We start from the raw sequence: 17,159 nt of genomic DNA on the forward strand, positions 1-17,159 counted from the left end.
ATTTTTTGAGTGCTTAAAAAGTGCTTATTTTCAGTTGAAAAATCTTTCTACGCACACTGCTATAGAATAAAAATTCACAGGTTTCAGAGAAGTGAATTTTTTTTTTTTAATTACAGGCACTGAACTTATTGTTCTTCACCTTGGAAGTGTTGTTTATTTAACGTTACCCAGTGGGCACCTGTGAACCTAAGTCATGGAGGCAATCAGCATTACTCATGTCACACTGACACAGATGCTCGTTCATAGGGTGTGCCACAATTACACAACAGATTACAACACACAGGGAAAAATATCCCTGCCCTGTGTGGGATTCGAACCTGCAGTCATTGGATTCCTAGTCAGTCTTGCTAACCGCTCGGCTACCTGACTGGCAATTCTGAAATATGGCGTAGTCAATTAGACTATGGGGTTGGCAATTAAGTTTCCGTTGTATTTTTAAAAAAAATTTTAAGATTTTTTTTATTAAAAAATAATTACTAATTAAAGAATAATTTATTCTCCTATGTTGCTTAAAATTTTTTCCCAATGTTCATCACATGGTTTATCATAGTTGGTTTAACCACAGTTAAAACCAAACTTTTTTTAAAAATAAAATCTTAATAGTAAGTAAATTTTTTCTGTTTGAATATAGCCAAATGAATGAGGATGAAGTTTTCTTAAATTTTTAATAATTTTGAGTTAATAATTGTTAATGAGGATTCATTTTACTTTAAATAAACAGAAATCTGTCATATTTTAACTTTTATATAGAATTCAGTTTCCACAAAAATACCTATGTTAAGATAAATTAAAGGAAGTTAAGATGTAATTGTGATATCTTTTAAAAAGGCCTAAAATAATTTATTGTTTCTGTTAGTTTTTAAAATTAGTTAATTCATACAATTATTGAAAGAGTTGATTTTAGATTTTAATTTTTACATTTTTGCATAACGCTTGCTGCAATCAAAAGTATAAACATGAATGACGGGCTTTCTAAATTTTATTTTTTCTGTTTAATTTCAGAATTGTTTTGTCCTTTTTTTTTTGGAACCATTAAGACTAAAACATGTCTTAGCTATTTTATAAACACATAGAATAATTTTATTATAATTCCTTATAATTTTGTTTTCTTTTCATTTTATTAATTGTAAACTTTTTTTACTAAAAAAAGTGTAATATCTTTTAATACATATCTTGTGCTTCTTATATTAAAATTTGTATACGAAATTTTTTTTCTCCAATTAATTAATTGATATAAATATTATAAAATGTATTCTGCTTAATAATGACATTAATGTAATTGATGCTGAAATATGAAGTTTTTATATACATTGACTATCAAGGGGTAAACTTTAATTTTTACAAGCGCTAATAAAATAAAATTTTGATATTAAATGCTGATTTGTATTTTAAAGTATTAAATAAGTTGTAAAGTAAAAAATGCGACAAAAGTGAATATTTTTGAATTTTTTATTCAAAATATAAATTATAATTAAAAAAGATAGCTGTGAAATGTTTTTTAATGGTTTAGCTAATTTTAATTTCAAGCTTGAAATGTGTTGCTTTATATAAACCAAAAAAGAATTAATAAACCTGGTTTTTCGAGTTTTTTCCCCAAAAAGATCTTTTCTACCTTATTTTCATGCAAAAGTGGGTTAAATAGCTCTTTATTGAAAATGGTAAGCCTTTGAGGTCGAAATTTCCAGTTTTAAACTTGGATGTTCTTTCAATTATGGTTTCCTATCAATGTACAGCACAAATATCACTAGCAGCTATTGCATTTCTAGAACTTTGATTAAAAGCAAAAAAGAGGCATTGAAAGTACTTGTATTTCTTAATTTGACATTCCTAATTTGTGATTGGAAAATAAACAAATTAACACGATCAAAAACACAGAAAAAAGACTGGTAGAACAAAACATTAATTTTTGAATAATCTAAAACACTGTGCCAAAAAAATTTTGTGATGTGATTAATGTTAAAATTTTAAAAAAAAGAAACAGTAGGAGCTTGATTGTCAACACAATAGTTCAAGAGAGCTTATTGCTCTAATAAGTCAGATGGTGCAAAGTAGAGTTATGGTGCTGCCACCTATTCCTGAATGAGTGAGTTACATGTTTCTATATTCCAGGTTCACCAATTGAGGAGTTTCCACTTTATTCTTTCTTCACCCTCAAAAAAAAAATAATCACATTTTATTTGGGTTTTTATTGTTATATCAAGATACTAAAGCTTAATTGTAAGAGTTCAACACTAATATTATTTTATGCTTCTGCTAGCAATTTCTATTAAATTTCCAATCTATTTGAGTTTCTGTAATGTTTCTTGAATATTTGAATATGCAACATTTCCATGAACCTTTTAGATTAAAACTTATTTATTTTCCTTATGATGGATAGTTTTAAAATATCTCTTAAATATGCTTCAAATTAGTGATATGGGAATTATAGACTCTTGTTAGATGTAATTAAGAGATTTAGATGTTAGTGTGAAAGGAATAATTATATTAAGGTTTACTATATTATTCCTTTACATTCTGTTGGAATTTCGATGTATTTGAATGTATAATTGTGATATTGTAGAAGTTTGCCTTATTTCAAGGTTACTTGTAACTGTGATACTTTTTTTTCCATCCTACCCCCATTATTAAAAAAAGCAAAATTCATTTTGAAATGTTTTGTGTGAATGTTTTCATCCTGTTGACTGTATTTATTTGTCAATTTTATACTCCCATCTATTTCTATTGTTGTCTCTCATTTGGATTTTTATTTTATTTCAATTTTGCAAATAAAATCCATTTTTACAGTCATTGGTTACATTTCATTTCATTACACTGAAGTATAAATGTTTAGGTTTAGCTATAAAAAAGGAATAAGCAGAAAGAAAAGAAAAAAAAAAGAACAATCTGTCACCCCATGTTTTATTATTAAGAATAGAAATATCTTCTCTCTTTCAATCCTATTGGCCGTCGAAATGGATTACATGTGACGTAGAGCAGCAGAACTCTCTACCTATCAACACTTCACATGCTTTCACCATTAGCCTGTGGAGAGTCGTAAAAGAAGGAAGTACGTTAGTTTCTGTCTCGATTTTCAAATAGATTAAGATCTTTTAAGTTAGGAAACTACATGGAACTAAAAACTACATTAAATATACTTCTTATAGAAAGCGTCATGAAAATTAAAAAAAAATATTTTTAGCAATTAAATACAAAAAATATTAACAAAATGGAAAATATTGTAATACATTCCTATACAACTGAAAAGAGTAGGAGAGGGAAGGGTCAAAGGCATGGAACCGGTCTTCTCACCAGATGGCGCATTCGAGTGTTACGATCTCATATATGATGATGGGAAATGATGGCTGTTATATTTGTGTACAGGGTGTTCTGTAATAACCACGCTTTATACATATTTTTGTAATCACAAGAATTTTTTCACTCATTAAAGTAATAATTAAAAAAAGTTTCTCAAGCTCAGGCCATTCACTATTAAAGCCAATAAAAGCAATGATGGGGTTTAAATAATCTAAAATCAGTTTAATTGAGGATAAAGCTTGAAGGCAATTTTTAGAGGAAGACGAATTCGTAAACTTGACCAATTGGTTTATGATGTTTTTAAATCCGCATTTGCTCTTGTATTCCTCCATAATGGTTAGTCACAATTCGGAAATGATTGGTTCGGAATAATTATGATCGAAAAATTTTTGAATCAGGAGGTACAGAAATTTTAACAGCGTTTCAAACAAGGTGAATGACGAGACAAAATTTGAGCGAAATTAATCAATTGTGTAATTAAAGAAAAAGAAAATAAAAACGTATTTTGAATCTTGCATTTCTCAATAAATATTCAATCAATTTCGTTCAAATTTTGTATTTTGGCGTTTGAAATTACATAGTTTAAAATTGTGTAAAATTTTGTATCTTCTGATTTTATTTTATTTTATAACCGTCATTGAACAGCCGACTAAATTTTTGAGTTTACGACTACTAATGTTCAACTCCGTAGCCTTGTAATCTTGAACCCAATCCAGAAGACAAGGGTGGATCGAGTATTGGGAAAAATTTGCCTTTGTGGAACTAACTCGCATTTACGTTACATAAAGCGGAAGACCGCGAGAACCTCCCACGGTTAGCCTGATGACAAGGGGACTCTAACCCATGATCCGTCTGCCACTGAGGATATTTCACGTCAGCACTGTGGTCGGTGCAAGCCGGATGCAGAATTCGTATCGACCAACCATCACTCCTCTGTATCTTCCGTTTCAAACATTTTACGGCCATTATTACATAAAAAATTAAATATCTTTTAATTACTTGGAATTATTGGATACGAAAGCTTTTAATACGCGCGCACATGCAGGGAGGGAGAGAGAGAGTTTGTGAATTTGCTCATTCTTTTATTAAAATATATTCTACACTTTCATAAACTACCACCAAGACAGAGCATCTTAAGATTATAAATTTTCTTAAAGGGTAACAAGAAAGAAAAGAGAAATAATAGCAATAAAAAGCTATAACTCATCTAAAAAACTTCAAAATGTTGAAATTCTGTCATAAACAGAATAAAGTTATATTTTATATGGCTGAAGGCTTTTATTATATATCTCTCCTAGCTATATATTGTCAAGCATTTTTAGGATATCGCTATGTATAGGAATTATGGAAGGATCGTTTCTCTAGCGCGCATTTTTTTTTCTTCAAAATTCTGAATTGCATTTTGGTTTTCATAGTTTAAATAGTTATAATGAAGGAGTAAAATAGAAAGAAAAAAAAATCAAGAAATAGTAGAAAAAATGATTTTTAAGTTTAAAAAAAAAATCGATTCTAAGAAATTTTTCTAAAGAATGCTTCATCTTTTCTATTTTGCATGTAGGAAAGTGCATAAGAAATGGAATTTTCTCTTTTAGCCAGAAAATTGACTCCAAATTAAAAAAGTTAGCCAATTCTGTTCCAATTATTTTTAATAATTGTAATGCAAAGTTCTATATGTCACCATAGAGCAATTGAGATGAGTGGTAAGTTACATTTTTGTGAATTTGAGAAAAATAGCTTCTAAGTTCATACTTGTTTAAGCTCATACTAAGTTCATGTCTTGTACCTGATGGCAGAAAGATTACGGCTTGCCTTCCTCTCTTGTCTAGGTTGCCCGCTAGAAATTTTTTCTTTGTGCCTCGCGAATTAGCACGGGCTATCTCGCGCGTGTTTTTGACTGCAAATTGCGTTTACTAGCTTTCTATATTTAAATTTCCACCTGCAGGAGAACCTTCGGAGATCTTCACTTGTCACGTGGCTATTTGAATGCAGAAAGTTAGTAACCGCAATTGGGTATAATATAAAAAAAAACACAACTACTTCCACTTAGTAGGAATAACATTTACCATGAAATTACAAAATTTGTAAACTACAAATCGTTTGTGATTTCCCTCCTTTTACATGGTGGGTGCTACAGGATGGGGGCTGGGAAGTTATCAAGACCACCTGTAGGATCAGCAGACGAGGAGATAAGAATTGATAGATTTATGAAGAATTAAAATGCAGAAAGTACCTTTCAATTTATTCTTGTGGAATATGGAATATACTATTTCTTCCATATTGTTTTTGTGAAATATATTGTTTCATTAAGGAAGGAAAAACTTGTGCCCGTGCAGCCTAAGCTTGTAGTTAGTGACTCATTTTAATCTTCCAATTCTTCATTGACACTCTTCTAGTGGTTCGTTTCACTTATTAAACTGTTCACGTCTTAGCGTTCGTACTTTAGGCTTTTAAATATGTGGCAAAAAACCTCGCTTTTTGAGCTTTGAAGCTAAAGTTCAGCGGTTAATTGCTAATTATACTTGGTACATTCTTTACTCCATAAATATTCAAAGACTGCCATTTAGTACATTTCTGTTCTCAGATCACCGAAATTTAATGACTTTGAAAAATAAAGCAATGCTGTACAGTTAAATGAGATTTAAGTCTTTCAACGAGAAGTTTTCAAGAATGTCACTTAAAATATTTCTACTTTTTATAATCAGTAATCATATAACTTCACTTAAAACCTATACCTACTAAAACCTATGTAACTTAAAATCTTCTTTTATTTTGGTAACATTGCACGAAAAGTTCCCTAGCAACCATTTTACCATGGCCCCAGTTGGGTTCAAAATTGGCCTAATATGGGTCATATAAGAAGATGCACAAAGGGACCAATATATTGGGATGTATAGATTTCGTAATTTTGATCCTAGAATAGCCAATATAGGGCCTACATTGACCAGTATAGAATCTACATTGGCTAAATAATGGATATAAAATATCGGGTGAATCTGAAAATTCTACATCGGACCGATATTGATTGTAAAGTGGCTGTAAAATATCGGGTGAATCAGAAAATTCTATATGGGGCCAATATCGGAAAAATAAAGGCCCTTTGAACCTTTATGGTACCAAGATTCATGAATATTGGTTCAAGTTATCTTGCTGCTAGGGTCTGTTATTCAAGCTCGGAGTTCCTCTCGATTATTGTTTTTATTTTTGAAAATAACAAAATGACAAACGGAGACATTGGTAGTCGTAAACTCACAATTGACTCGGTTTATTTAAAACGACGGTTATAAAATAAAATGTAATATGCTCTCTATATTGATAGAGTGGTTATTTATTTTAAATTCGATTGCATATGTAAAATAGAAAATTCAGATTTTATGCAAATATTTGGGTTTAAAAATCTAAATTTAGTAATTTGAAGAAAGAAAAAAATCTCTCTATTTCTATATCTATCTTTATTGCTGGGTATATTTCATATAATAATCGTTACACTTTAACTAAAATTATATTTTACCACCATTCTAGAGTAAAATGGTTTGTTAATGAAATTGAATATCAATAATTTCCGATCGCAGTTAGGGTTGCGGTGCGTTTGGCGATTATTTTGATTTATTTACCATCTTATTCTCTCTTTTCAGAAGGTGCAGTAAAAAACGTAAATTGAAGTTTAAATATCCTTTTAATTAAATAGTCATTCATTCCATTCTCCCCCTCCCCCCAAGACTGCGGAGAAGTGTCAACATTAAAAGGTAAATACATTTCTTATTGACAATTGTTTCACTTTCAGACTTAGCAGTTTAAATATTTAGTTTTCAAAGGACAATCCCATTGATTTAAAAATTGCATTACTTTTTTTAAAAATACGAAACAAAATTAATTTAAATGTTGCCGCATTTAGTATGTGACCTTAAAAACCAGAAATTTGTTTTTATAATTAATAAAAGAAAATTATTTAAATAATTATTATTAAAAAGATGTCGTAGTAAGCGAAGATTACTTTTTTTAGATACATACCTTTATATTTAATCATATTAGTGCTTATAAAATAATGCATATTTAATGGGACACCTGCAAGAGTGACGTAGTGCGGGTATCTCGATTCTGATTGGTTCTTGAAACGTTTCATATGTTTACGTTAGCAACTGCTCTTTCCATTCTATTTCAAGTAAGTCAAGCCCGTCAAGTATCAATTCTCTTAAGTGACACATTCTATATTCTTCCTCAAAGATTCTTCCACAAGCATTTCAATAATTTCACTATATATTTCTTAAAACAAAAACAAGCACGAAACCACGTAGAACACAAACAAACTAATTATTCGAAGTTGCCAGTACACAAAACAAAAATAAACCATGGCTGCAATAAAATACGTAAACAAATAATAAATCTAAGTTAAGTAAAAGATATAGACGAGAAAGTATTACATTTCAACAAATTCGATGTGCGATGCTGCGTTGTAGTTAATTAACTTCACTTTAATTAACATTCTAACTTATGTGGAGAAACTTAGATCAATTTTAACATTCCACTTTGCTTATAAACGATCAGCTGGAGCTAACGTCATAAATCACACGTGTGGGTATCTGTGATCTTCTTTTTCCTGAAGTGAAAGTACCCAATTGTAAAAATATAATATCTTTTTTATTGAGATGGAATTCAGAAATATTATTTAATAAAGTTTATCAGTTGACATAAGTTATAAAAAAAAAAAGAAAAGAGAATTCTTAACTTTAACATACTAGTTTCTGGGGGGAAAAAACTAATTTTTTAGTTAAGTACCACAATTGATGCCATAGGATTTATTTTTATTGATTATGCATTAAATAATAACAGTGTCAAATTCAAGATGATAAGATTGGTTTAAGTCATCAAATAATAAGATTTGGTTCGATCATTACATGATGATATTGATTTAAATCATTAAATAATAAAGTTTGGTTAGTTCATTAAATAATAAGAATATGTTAGGCCATTAAACACTTGCACCTTTTCCGCATAGTTTCAAGTTCTATGCGCAGTCTGTATTTTGAGACGGGTCATGGAGGGTGACCATCTCATCCTTTGCCGAGCTTTAATCAAGCGTATTCTTGTGGACCGCTACTGGGACGCTAGGGGCCTTTTGGATTTATAGACTATCTCTTCAGGAACTTCTCTTGTGCTCTATATATTTTTCTTTACGTTTTTTCTCCAAATGGCTCTAAGCATTTGTCCCTGTAGTTGTCTTTTAATCTTGCCATTAGAAATAAAATAAAAAAAAATGTTGATCATTGATAATAAGATCTGGTTTGGTCATTAAAAATAAGACTATGTTAAGTCATTATATAATAAGATTATGTTAGATCATTCACTAACAAGATTTGTTTAGATCATTAAATGATAAGATTCGGTTAGGTCATTAAATAATAAGATTTGTTAAGTTCATTAAATAATAAGATTATGCTGGTCTTTTAAACCATAATATTTGGCTAGGTGATTAAATAATAAAATAGGTTAAGTTATTAAATAACAAGAATAGGTTAAAGTCTTTAAATTATAATATTTAGTTTGATTATTAGATAATAAGAGTAGGTTAATTATAATGTCATTAAATGAAAAAAGTAGATTAGCACGTTAAGTAATTAGAACATCTATTTAATCTGATTGCATGCCCCATGAAATCTGTAGTTTAAGATGAAATTTCACGTGAAATCACGTCGACCACAAAAGTTTGCGCAAATTCATCCATAATGACACCAAATTGTTTAATATTGTAATCAGTGCATATTTAATAGGAATTAAAACAAAAAAGCAATTTTATTATTTATTTTAAAAAATATGTTAAAATTAACGTTTTATAACACACTCAGTTTTATTAGTAAGCATTTTTATTTGCAATGAGGCTACCATTTTTTGGTGAGAATAGTCGATGAGATTTAAAACAAGTTCAATTTTTCATGAAATGCTAAAGTACCAGAAAAATGACAACTTTGGTGTTGAATTGAGATTTATTTCCCAGATTAGTTTTTCGATTGATTTTGTCCAATGTAAATTACTAAGCTAATACAATGTAGCAATAAGGGAAACGAAGGAAATAAAAATAAAAATATGACCACCGAAGCCAACGTCTTCAGTGGGTACCAGCCCCGGTAGCCATAAAACAAAATCTATTGAGGGAGAAGCAAATGCCTAAAGTAACTCCCTCAGTACCCCGAAGGTTTTGTATAGAAGTCCAGGGAAAAACATGAAATACAAAGAACCAATTTAGAAAAGAAACTCAAGCAAAATCATCAGAAAATAAAAACTCACTTTAACCTCAGTTAAGACTTGAATTGCGCCCTGTTAAAAGAAAAAAAATATAAATAACTAGAATTCTTCAATCATTTCCTTAATTAAAAAATTAACATTACAAAAATTAAAAGGATAATCATTACTACTCAAATTATTCGCAGCTTCCCGAAAGCTTTCAACATTATTGCAAATATTTTTAATCCTAACCAATTGTGAAAAAACCAAATTTAAAAAAAATTTATTACACAAATTAGTATTAAAGTTGCAGAAAATAACTTTAAATTTAAAAGCTTTTCTTTTATCAAAAACACCAATTTTAATAAAATTGTTAACAATATCAATTTTAAAATCTAAATATTCAACATTTAAACAATTCTCATTAGTTTTCTTCAAAACCAAATCTCCAGGATATATACTATGTATAAATAAAATTATAATTATTACAATTAAGCAAAATCAAATCATCAATATATCTAAAAGCATTAAATTCATTATGCTCAAGAAATTTAGCTTCAAAAAATGCAAAAAAATATGAGCAAAGGCACCAGAAAAGGAATTACCTTGTGGAATTCCAACAAATTATTGGAATTCCACAAGGTAAATAATTGTGCGTCATTTTTGAGCCTCTCAAGTAACTCCAGAAACATTTTAAAATATGAATGAAAATTTTGAAGCCCAAAATCTTCGACAAACAGTTCTTGCTAAATTATTAGGATCATGTTTTCCATATTGCACCGACATTCATTTTTAATTTTGAGAGTCAAAAATACTAAACCATCGAAAAAAGTAATATATACTTCTTTAGAGAAATTACGTTTTTTATATCTGATTTCATAACTCAAAAATATTATTCTCATATTTTAGGTTCACTCTTTGAACTACACTGGTTATCATAAATTAAGGAAAATTCACAAAAATCGCGATAACTCAAGAAATTACACATGGAATTTTATGAAACTTACCCACAATATACAACACATAGTAAGGTATTAAACAACATAAAAAGAAATTATCAGACATTAATAGTAGTATAGAAATTAGCACATGTATAAAATAAACAAATTGGAAGTATCGGTTTGCAATAGAAAAAGTACCTTTAATATGGAATATGATTGCCTCTAGAAGCAATACAGCACAAACAGCGATGTGTGATGCTTTCAATTATGCGGTCTATCAGTTCAATAGGAAGTGAGAGCCATTGCTCTTGTAAAGCAGTTGCAAGCGTGGCAAGGGTCTGAGGGGGCGGATTGATGGCAGATACACGCCTCCCTAGAGCATCCCAAACGTGCTCGATAGGATTCAAGTCCGGGGATCGAGCTGGCCACTCCATGCGAGTAATTGTTTCCTGTTGAAGATAATCATCAACAATGCGAGCTCTGTGTGGTCTTGCATTATCGTCCTGTAACAGGAAGCAATCACCAATTGCCCCGGCATATGGGCGCACATAAGCATCAAGGATGTTGTCTCGATAAACCTGAGCATTCACGGTTCCCCTTGGAAAGACATGGAGGTATGTGCGCCCTCCTAAGGATATGCCTCCCCAAACACAGACACTGCCTCTTCCGTATGCATCTCTTTCACGGATGTTTGATGGATGATAACGGGTCCCAGGTTCTCTCCATATCAAATAACGTCTACTGTCACTTTCTAGACTAAACCTGGACTCATCCGTAAAGAGAACAGGCCTCCATTGATCTGACGTCCAGTGGACATGTTGTCGGGCCCACTGCAAACGGTCTCTCCTATGGCGTGATGTGAGCGGCACGCAAATGGCTGGTCGTCTCGCATACAGACCACCTTCGTGGAGCCTTCTGCGCACAGTTGACGTTGACACCAACCTTCCGGTGGCTGCAGCAAGAGAGGATCTAAGATGTGTCGGAGTAGCGGTTCTATTCCTGCGTGCACTTAATGTCAAATATCGGTCATCGGCACTGGTCGTAACAGTTGGCCGTCCTTGACTGAACCTCCTAGATGCCGAATCTGTGGTTTGAAATTGCCTCCAAAGTCTATGAACCACAGATGGACTCACATTTAGCCATCTGGCCACTTCTGATTGACTCTGCCCTGCCTCTAGTCTCCCGATGGCTCTCCATCGTAGTTCTTCAGGCAAATGATGCCTAGAGGTCATTATTACGAATTGGCTATCTCAGATTTTCAATGTCGCAATCACAGTAAAATTTGTGTGCTTTCTCTCAAACTTGGACTTTTATGCTCCAGGCAGATGACGTAAGCCGAGTGCAGCGCCACTAATTTGCATATTGCAATTTTACTCAGCTACTCTTAGTGGACAACATATGCAAATTTTGCACGGTTTGGCTTACTTTTGAAAGAGTTATCGCTATTTTTGTGATTTTTCCTTAATTTATGATAACCAGTGTATTAGGTTGCAGGTTAATCTGTGAAAAATCCGTTTATTAGATAAGTTATTGAGATGTTCCATTTTTTTGTCTGAGTATAATACCTCAAACCTTATAGGGGAATTTTTTTTCCTGTTATTTTATTTTGAAATATATTTGGGATAGAGATTGATTTATAAAAGGAACATATTTAGTACTATTTAAAAAAAATAATTTGATTTCTATGTCCAATTCTTTGTGCGAAAAATGAGATTTTCGAAATTGAAACTAGCGTAATGAATTGGCCATACTCCTCCCTCTGTATTTAGCGAAGCATCTGTACTTAGAACCACGATCTGTACTTAGTAAATCAGAAACCCTCCAGCTTAGTGCATTGCAGATTAGTACAGATTATTTTTCATTTTCGTTTTCTTACTTTCAAAAAGCAAACAAACGAATGGGGGAAAGTTTTAAAACATTTCTAAACCTGATTCTAATGAAAACTAAATAGTTGATTTAAGAGAACATCGCAAAACACAAAAAATAAGCAATCTTTCTTTTTTTTCTGTTACTTGATTACTGGCTTAACTATATAAAGATACATTCCAATTTTTTTTTTTTTAGCATTATTGCATGAAATTCAACTCGAATATAAATAACACAAAATTTTAATGTGTAACTCTTAAGAACCTTATATTTGCAAATTGTGCTCAATATATATTTGACCAAGTTGAATTTGTATAATTATAATATCTGCATGACTGCGTTTAGGTCGCAAATAATTTCTGATTTATGAAGATAACGCTGCATATTCTCTTCGTAAATTCCGCTACCGGGCTTATAAATAACCGAATTTATAAACTCTGTGTTTATATATATATAAATTAACTCGACGAGAAATGATCATATGAACGAACGCATAACGCACAAAAGAAAATAGCCTCCTAGTGTTGGCCTCACTTCTTGACCTCACGAAACCTACACTGTTATCCACATTTATCTAAAAAATCATTTGTATTTTTCTGAAGTTATCAACGTATAGATGCACAAATCATACGTGATAAAATAGCTTTCCTTTGACTTGTAAAAAATGAATGACGTTGGTGGGAAGTCTTCTTCCCACTGCTATATAAGACCAATAGTAACCGACCTACCCCGAAGGAGTTTGCGGATAAGGGTTTCACCCGTTTGCACGTGACTAAACACTACCAAACTACAGAAAAGTAAAAGTACTAAATTAAAAAGATTAAAACACATAGGAAAAATCCCAAAATCGAAAAAGTAAAATAAAAATAAAACAGAATAAAGATTAAAAGTGCTTAAAACATCAAAGTGGATAAAATCAATCGACAATAAAAGTGTCAAAAATACAGGTAAAAACATATAAAAGTAAGGTCAAGTAAAACATCAAATGGTAAAATATGAACAATCATATTAAAAATAAAAAGACTAAGACAAGCCCAATAGAATAAATAAAATAGTCGACTAAAAGTTCAAGTGTCTCCCTTTCAAGGCTAAGTGCCTCTAAGATTAAAATGTTCTAAGGTAAACCAAAGTTTCACTGAGGTGATAACACTCAAAGATGACACCAGGTAAGATAGAGGGTGCTGAACTTGACCAAGAGCAAGATTTCATTTTGAATGTCCCATGTATAAGGAAGATGCCAGTTTAAGGGGAGAATAAAGTCATGGAAACGGCAAGTGCCGGAGTAAAATACTAAAAGCAGAAATTTAAAACCAGAAAACCTAAAAGCCGAAAGTTTAAAAATAAAACCAGATTGCCCTGTTACGGTTGGGTATAGAATAAAAAAATGAAAAGTTGCAAAAAAATGATAACAATTTTTAAAAAAATTAAAAATAAATGGCCGGGTGAAACATATATAGTGGTACATTTACGAAGTTTGGCTAATTTCACAACCCAGAAGAAATATTAATTTTTAAAAAAAGTTCCAGAAGATAACAAATGTATTCTACAAAAACATACCTTCCTCTCCATAGAAGATATCCAGTCCTGGATCAGAGATGAGTTTACAAAGAAAATCTCCAACAATCTGTGGTTACCTTCTAGGAAATCCAGATGAATAAGTCACTAATAAAACAGTTACTTCAAACTAAAAACTCTTTATTTTGAGGATCCATATTTAACGGCAAAAATAGTGTCCAACACACAGTCTCTGGTGGAGAAGTGGGTGAAGGGTAATAAATTCAGGAACACGGAAATTTTGGATGAAACTGACTTAGACGAGATCAAATTCAGATTGCATGTTGACGATCATTCTCCTCCATCTTAGAGATCAATTTTATCCATTAACCAATAAGTGAGAACCGGAAGCCAAGGTGTTAGCAGCAATACCGACAGTTGAAGCACACTCCCGGATTTTGGATTCTTGATAAGAAAGCATCCATCGCAAACAGTTTTTCTCAAAATTGAAGATAACGTTTATGTTTTTATGAATAAGATTTTTATGATCTGCTAATCAAAAATTCGGAAATTTTATTGGAAGGCATATTGAAGCTACTATATTAGCAAAAAGGCAGTCAGTGGAATTTTTATATGGCCGAAGAAAAGGTTCATCTCATAAATGAGAAACTACACAAAAAAAATGGCGAAGGAGACGCCATCCTCACCTCCTAACGAGGACAGGATATCAAAAAATAAAACACGCAACAGCGCGACGTGGAGTATGATACTCTCGAATTTCGAATGCAATCGTCATCTTTCGCGCGCTCTTTTTATAAGAGACAAAAACTTAATAGTTGAAGTTGTAGTACATGTTGTGCAAGTTAAAGTTAAATTATCTAAAAATTACGAGTTGAGACGAAAAATTGATTATACGTTAACAGTTACGGTTGAGAAACACAACATACACGCGGAGATGAAAGATGCCGACAACCAGTGCGAATTCTCAGAAACGGAAAGGGTGGAATGTTCTAGAAAGAAAGGGGCTCTGCAAGGGGCTGGTAAGGAATTTTTAGGGGGAGAATGTCCAAATTGCGCTAACGCGTTAAGGGGTGAGAAGAAAAAAAAGATGAAATAAAAATTTATTATAAAATTATAAATTAAGTCGAAAGAAATTAGTATTTTGATTAAAAAAAGGATATTTAGAAAATTAGGCTGTGACCTAATGTCACATTACCCCCACTGCAGAAAAAATTTTTGAAGAAATTTTTTTTTTTTTTTAAAAAAAAGATATTAATCCAAAAAAAATTTTATAAATGAAATTAAGTTCTAACAGCCTGCAACTCCAGTTCACCACTTCTCCACTTACAAATAGTCAGATGTTTACATAACAATCTATATATCAAAACTTTTGATAGTAAGAGTCTGAAATGAGAAAAGCTGTGCCTCAAACATAAGACATACCAAGAACTAGTAACACATAACGACACATACATATAAGCAGCTTTACATGGCTGCATCTTGATTAGTGAAATGGTAAAGCAATGTTAATTGTTTGATAAATGGACGAAAAACACAAAACAATCTTAATTGTTTGCTACATGAAAACAAACATTTTGACAATGAATCGTCAACACATGTAATATAAATTAAACAACATATACCTTGATGCATGTGAATGCCTATAAGTGCAATAACACCCGTATAAAAAAATTCAGGCTACATGAAGTAGACTGAGAAAATCTTCTCCAAAGAAAATAACATTAAGGAGGTAAAATGGATAATTGATTATTCAAAAAAAATCTCACTTAGTAATATTGGAAAAACAATTTTTGAGGTAAAGGACATTAACTCAAATTATTCCTTGTAAGAAGGAATTGAAAAAAAAATTGATTTGTTTGCTGGAATTTATTATGAAAAAAAAAATTGAAAAATTGCAAACAAACGAAAAAATCAGGCTACCATTGTAGACTGACAATACTCCGAGCTTAAACGAAAAAAAACTTTGTACAGGATTTTGTACATCAATCCATTAAGTGAATTTTGAGAAAAAAATTGAAACCAATCGAACAAGATTGATAAGTAGTAATCCAAGTTAAAACGACAAAAAAATTAGTACACATCAAAATGTATACCTGAAACAAATCAAAGTCATTAGTGAGAGCAATAAGTGCATAAAAATTATTAATTTAAGACTTGAAGAAAGTTAAAAAAAATTTGCAATTAAATTTACTAGTTGTAACAGGAAAAGCCTAGGCAAAACATTAAACTTAACAAAAACTGCAAGGAATTTTAACACTTAAATAAACAACAAATTGACTCACAGAACTTTGACCAAAAAAAAAAAAAAAAACTGCTAAAACAAAACAAAAAAAAACAAGGCCTTGACACATTGCTTACAAAAAGCATTCCCTAAAAAATTGCTGAACAATATACAATTAACAAACTCAGCATCAACAATTTGTATAAAACAACATAACACAAAACAATAAAAAATCATAACAAACGTTGTGACACCTTGAGATGTACAATGAGGTGTACTTTTATACCTTACTGTTGCAAAGAGAATTCACACTCTGCAAAAATCCAAAAAAATTTGTATGTAATAAGAGTGACTTATGACATACTAGAAAAGGAAAAAAAATTATACTGTACAGAACTACAGGGTCGAAAAACAAAAAAATTGGCATTCGAAATCAGGCATCATTAATTAATTACAATTATGTGTTTAAGTAATTTAAAAATACAAAAATTAACATGAAATATTTGTTAAAAAAAATTGCAATCAGTTAGACATGAACAACCAAAAACACGAACCCATAGTTATAAGTTTGTAGAGTCGCAAAAAGGAGGGCACTGCTCATCATCCACCATAAGAAACCATATCACTATTTGAATACCTCATTCAATAATTAAAAAATGTTAGAACTATTGACAAAATTAGTTACAAGAACTGTATATCAAAAAAATTAACCAAAAAATCACTGGTATTGCCTGACAAGTACTACAGGATCCCGATGTTCCGCGGATATGACGGCCAGCATCATATACACCGATACCCAAATAACACCCATCACACATAACAATGTTACATTCAACCAAATTTTATTAGAAAAAAATTATTTACTTCTTAAATTGTAAGGACAAGCCTTAGGGAGAGTGATATCACTATCAATTACACTAGGGGAGGTATCCAAAGAGGGATGAAAAAGCAAATTTTGCCTCCTATGAGGACATAGACGTAAGCGGTCTATATGAACAGTTAGTTTAGGTGCCTTCGTATTGTCCAAAAGTTGGATTACATAATCCACATCATTAAATTTTGACAAAATAGTAAACGGACCATCAAATTTAGGTTTAAACACATTA

General features: G+C 31.2%; 1 long non-coding RNA gene across 1 annotated transcript in view; it reads right to left on the reverse strand.

The window, feature by feature from the left end:
• Nucleotides 1-2,877: 2,877 nt before the first annotated feature.
• The window catches only part of LOC139425976 (uncharacterized), a 129,684-nt gene continuing 115,402 nt past the window's right edge, over nucleotides 2,878-17,159 (reverse strand). Inside the window, exons 2-3 of the long non-coding RNA XR_011637183.2 lie at nucleotides 9,574-9,603; nucleotides 2,878-3,021 (exon numbers count right to left, since the gene is read on the reverse strand). This is a non-coding gene — a long non-coding RNA (uncharacterized LOC139425976). The remainder of the gene's footprint in view (nucleotides 3,022-9,573; nucleotides 9,604-17,159) is intronic.

Source organism: Parasteatoda tepidariorum, chromosome 7, assembly GCF_982258835.1.
Source record: "Parasteatoda tepidariorum strain Cologne lab strain chromosome 7, Ptep-v5.0, whole genome shotgun sequence".
In the NCBI taxonomy this organism is placed as follows: Eukaryota; Metazoa; Arthropoda; class Arachnida; order Araneae; family Theridiidae; genus Parasteatoda; species Parasteatoda tepidariorum.